Here is a 6,000-nt window from a genome sequence, read left to right as displayed (position 1 = left end):
CATATAATGTTTAGATGTTCTCTCTCTCTCTCTCTCTCTCTTTATGATGCTTGGTGGCAATAGACTACCACACCAACAAAAATCGCCGACGATATTGTTGAAGAACTATTTCAACGATGCAACAACAATTTGCGTTTTTAGGATACCAATGACTCCGATGTGCATGGCCCAAAAACACCAACCCTCACCATGAGGGGGTTGTGCGCTAGTGGATAATTTTTTCTGTTGTGTTAATGAGGGTGTTGTTCATAGTGATGAGGGTTGGTGTTTTGTGGTTGAAAAATATGTTGTGCATCACCATGCATGAATTTTTTAACTATGAAGTTTGTGTTTACTTATAGGAGTATATTTTTTAATATAAAATATAATTTCTTAATTTTTTTTTTTTAAATTATCTCCTTTTTATTAAGACTTAAAACCTTTTTTTTTTTTTAATCAAAATTATGTTGTTTTGGGCATGTAACATCACCCACTTAACCCAAGAGCACATAATGACCGAATTGATATGAAATGAAAGTTGAGGGAAGAAATTTTTTTTAAAAAAAGGGACAAAAATTAAACAACCAAATTTCAAGAGTATAAGCCTGTTTGGTAGGTTAGTTTGAGTAATGTTGTTTGAGTGTTTTTGATATACGTATGGATGAAAAAGTATGTTAAAATGTGTGTAAGGTGTGTTTAAAATGTGAAAATGTTGGTTAGAACTAACCAACCAAACATGCCCTAAAATTTTTTAAACGAAAAATTGCTCGTAAAGAATGTTCCAACTGTCAAGTGTTGAGGTCCTTTTGTTGCCAATAGTAGGCCAAATGCTAGCGTTTGATAAGTCAATGGCTAGATTTGAATTGTTTGAGATAGTCGGTCTGTTGGGAGGATTGTTGAAGCGATTCTTCTAGTACTTCTAACTAATAAAACACGGTCATTTATGTAAATATGATATTACTTAGTGGTTTTAATTTTTAATTCTTGTACCGATTAAGAATCTAACTCACACATTTGCATAAGTAACATCATTTCATTGATTAGGTGAACCACTTAAATGATCCTCAGAGTGGACGTAATAATTTCTTCTAAAACACGTATCAATGGATCACTTTTATTAACCACCACCAATATATTTTCCTTTATATAATAAAATAATCCAATGAGTGTGGGAAGGGAAGTAGATTATTAATGTAAATTAATAAAAGAGGAATACAAATGTATCATTTTTTTCTGTTCTACTTTAAGTTTCATTAATTACAACTTTATCATATATTTATTTGACTTTCCTTATAAAATAATCAATGTTTAAGAGGGGGAAAAAATCAAACACATGCCATATTGTAATTGATGGAACATAAAATAGAACACAAAAGTAATATAAAAGATTTGTATTCATAAAAAAAAATCTTTCATTAAAAAAAAATTGGCTATAAAACATAGGACAAAGTTTAGCTACAACCCCCACTAAAAAAAACTAACATGGCTACATATTTTGAAAATTTATATGTTGGATTGCGTGTTCTTTATGTTCTTAACACGCATATCAAATTTTGTGTTAATCGGATGTTATTTAGTATTTACTATGCAATCCGTAAACTTATTTTTTATGCATAATTTTAAACTACAAAAACTTGAAATTTAAACATTTGATTGCTGATATAATTATTGATCTTTAATTTTCTAAAAACATTTTGCAAGCATAAAGTACATAAGAGAAAAATGTTTGTAACCAAACTTTATCCTAAAACATATAAAGAGAGATGTATAGTAACTTAGTAAGGTCAAATAAATATATTAAAAAATATTAAATTTATACAGTATTAAATCCAAGTCAATAAATAAATTTGGTTGCATCAAACAAAGATATCTAATGATACATAAAGAAAGTATACGAAACAATCCACATTTTCTATGAAAAACCATGGCCTAGACGGGTAATTATAGAATACTCCTAGAGTACTATAAATGCATACTTCTCCATCTCACATAATTGTGGATCTCATTAATTAAATTCATGGTGGGACCTACAATTCATGTGAGAGGGGAGAGTACACATTTATGACACTCCTGGAGTATTCAATAATTTTCCATCCCTGACATGCTTAATGTGAAAAACAAAACTTGTATGTTGGAAATTAATGGATGTTGAGAATTTGGTAGGGGACGAGTTAATGCTAAGGAAGTCAATACCGTACCGGATACCGTACCGGTTTGGTTACCGGTACGATATATTTTGGATATCGGTCAATACCGGTGTACCGTTTCGGGTTTACCGCTATTTTATACACACACACACACACACACACCAAAATCTCTAGAACTATATTTATAAGTATATAATATTTCAATTATATTATAGTAAATATAAAAGTTTATCATAAAATATTACCTCAATTCAGAACAAATTATTCATAATTTTAGACTTTAGTATCAATTAAAAGAAAAAAAAACACAATATAAAAAATAGAAAGCTTAGTTGTTCATTGCATACTAAGAAAACAAATAATACTAATAAGTTAATGTAAATAAGTTATCATTATGCCCTTACAAAAATTACAAAACTATAAATAAATAAAAAAAAAAAAAAGCTTTTTTCTGTACTGGCCGATATTGCCCAAAATTGGCCGGTATGGCCGATAGCGCACCGGCACGGCCGGTATTTTTTTCGGTACAAAATAGAAGTGTACCGGTACCGGTGCACTGGCCGGTACGATATGTACCGGCCGGTACGGCGGGTACCGGTACGGTATCGACCACCCTGGTTAATGCCCGTTGCTTCCTGCTTGCTTTTACTTTTTATGACAACTTACTATGGGTGCTATAAAAATCCTTCAGAAAGAATGAGAAAATCGTTTGAAGCAATGGATAATAGCAAAACTAGTGCATTAGGCAATGAAGTTCACAGGAGGTTAATTTGTTTGTATCATTGTATGTATATATGTTGTTGTTGTTTGTGTGTGTGTGTGTGTGTATGTATGTATGTATGTTTGCACTATACTGTACAGGCTTATCAAGAAACTTATTCAAAAAGATATTGATGAAGGCAAAATGTAAGGACTAACCCCATATATAAATTCAATGTGGGAACAATGAGGGAGCTAAGTCACAAATAATCCTATGGGTCCCATTATAGGGGCAAAACGAAAATATTTGCTTGGGGAGGCTAAAAACTATCAAATGCATTCACAATGCAAGAAAAATGCTAAATATAATATAAATACATATTTTCGTACATTAGTTTGGTAGAATTTACCTAAAAATAACTATAGTAGTACAAGATTTTTGTAAGACAGTTTTAATCAGTGTAATATATATATATATATAGAGGTGAAACAGAGAGAAACTCCAATTGAATTCTAAATTAGAATTTTAATCTATTGTTGTGCCACGTGTCAATGTAAATATGAAATTGGAGTCTAATTTGTAATTCCGATCTGCTTCTTTTTTTTTTTCCACACCCGTGTATTTTCAGGTTCACTTCCTTTTTCCACACCCACGTATTTTCAGGTTCACCTCCCTTTTCCACATGGAATTTCAAAAGAATCTCTCGATATCAATGATGCATGTATTTGGGTATTTTTGTATCTTATATAAGAAGAGGTTCTTCAAATATTCCGATTGTACGTATCTTTACAATTTTTATGGTCCTGGTTTATGCTCTGCAAAACAAATTCCAACCATTCCTAAGGTCTGATTACTACTTTCTTTCATCTGCCTATACTGTCGTTCTTTTTCGTGTAAATTTTTTATTGTTTAATTATATAATTTTGTGGTTTTTCTCTGATTGATGTTGTATGTTTATTGTCTTTCATCTGCTTATACTTTCTTTAATTTTTGTCAATAATTTTTATTGTTTAATTATAAAATTGTTTTGTTTTCTTATCATTGATATTGCATTTTTTTTTTCATAACACGTTATCAGCACGAGTCTCTACCCAATTTCGAAAGGAAGTTGTAATCCCATTATTCTTCAAATATCAAAGATTATTTGTATAGTTTTCTCAACTCACTGTAAGTTTTTTTTTTTAAAGAATTAGTACTTATCCTATTTGTTTGTCTTTACATTTTATGCTCATAATTTTAGTGATTTTTAATTGATAATTTTTTTTATGAGATTCACGTTATTCTGTTGTTATATATTGTTATGAGATGCACGTTATGAGATTCACATTTAATTGATTAAAATATTTTGTTAAAAATGGTTTGTGATAAAGTAACTTAATCATAGTTAGATATACCGTGTATGAATCAACCTTGAATATATATGTCTATGTAGCATTCTTTCATTAGAATTTTGTATGATAAAAATATTTGTTAAAAAATTACATAATACTAAGTTTTATTAAACATGAATAAACTAAGTCTTTTAAACATGACTAAATTCATGATTAATAAATAAAAAACAAAACCAATAGTATCACTTAAATAATAAAATGCAATATATTTATTTCCATTGTTTTATTAAATTATGTCAATTCCCGTGCGGTAGCATGGGTTACATGCTAGTTTATTAATAATACTTAAAGCACTAACAAAATTAAAATGACTAATTGAGAATCTAATGGATAGAAAATAGCCGTTGTAAGACTCAAGGAAATTGCGAATGAAAAAGAAAATGTTTCTAAAGTAAGCCAAATTAATGGCTTCATTTCATGAAGTTGGTAGGTATAGTTTCAACAGTAAAAGATTCTATAATGGTAAAATTGTAGAAGTAAGTAAATGGATGCTAAGTTCATAGGAGGCTAATTTGTTTGTATGTTTGTTTGTGTGTTTGTTTTTGTTTTTGTTTTTTATTGCTAAACAAGACAAATTGTCAAACCGATTGTCAAAGACCAAAACAACAATCCCAGGGGGCATCAACCCAGAATTGGCAGATCATTATCAAGGTAGTAGCCCACAGAAATAGGAGATCAAGGAGAATTGGATATGCATATGAAGCTAGAGACATAGATAGTAGGATCATCTTCACGGATGGAGCCAGCAAAGGGAGGCAGTCCCCTTACAGGGCCCTGTTGGATGCAGTGGGTGAGGAAACATATAGGGCAACGAATCTGGGCTACAATAAACTCATCATCCTTAGCAATAGCAGAAGACTTGCACAAATCTGCAACAAAGTTCAAACACCAATATGGCAGGAGCTTACCTTTATCTCGGACCTGAAACAGCTTCCACAGCAAGGGCTTCTAGTGTTTTCTTTTGTTGTGCCTAATTTAGTGCTCTCTCATGTTATGGACCTTGCCCTTACTACTACTTGTTTTCCTGTTCACTTATGTAGGATTAATCCCCACTTGTTGGGAAACATTGACTCGATCTAACTTTGGTTTTGCTTAATGAAATGTTTTATTGGGTATCCAAAAAAAAAAGTCTTCCTCGTACACCTGAAATTTTATTTTATTTTTGCATCACATACCTAACATTGGCTCATGGGGCTTGCAAATTGCCAAACATTGCCAAATCATTCCTAATACTTCCCATTGAGCTCAAAATAGGTGAAGGTGTCAACTGACTCAACTCCCACAATGTTCCCACGTTGGAATTTATATATGGGATTGGTCCTTACATTTGGGCTTCGTTTATATTTTTTTGAATAAGTATTTTGATAAGCCTATTTAGTACAGTGCGCGCACACACACACTAGCCTCATTACACACGAAATTTCTAATACTTCCCATTGAGCTCAAAATAGGTGAAGGTGTCAACTGACTCAACTCCCACAATGTTCCCATGATGAGGCTCTTTTTTTATTTTTTATTTTTTATTTTGGGTTTAGTGAAATAATGTTTAAAAGTGAATAAAGTTTGAAAGCCTAAAACTTAGGATCATTTTAAAAAAATAGTAAATTACTTTTTTAACCAATTTGTGTTTTTAAATTTAAAATTATTTAACTAAAAGATAGAGGTATTTGAGAGCATTTCAAAATTTGTGTGCATATATTTTTGTACGTAAAATGACAAAACTCAAACTAAAAATCCTGTTATTAATAGTGTGTGTGTGTGTATGGTTGGGTTCAAATTACAC

The sequence above is a fragment of the Castanea sativa genome, chromosome 2, assembly GCF_040712315.1.
Source record: "Castanea sativa cultivar Marrone di Chiusa Pesio chromosome 2, ASM4071231v1".
NCBI classification, from domain to species: domain Eukaryota; kingdom Viridiplantae; phylum Streptophyta; class Magnoliopsida; order Fagales; family Fagaceae; genus Castanea; species Castanea sativa.
Note: the sequence above shows the minus strand (reverse complement) of the source record.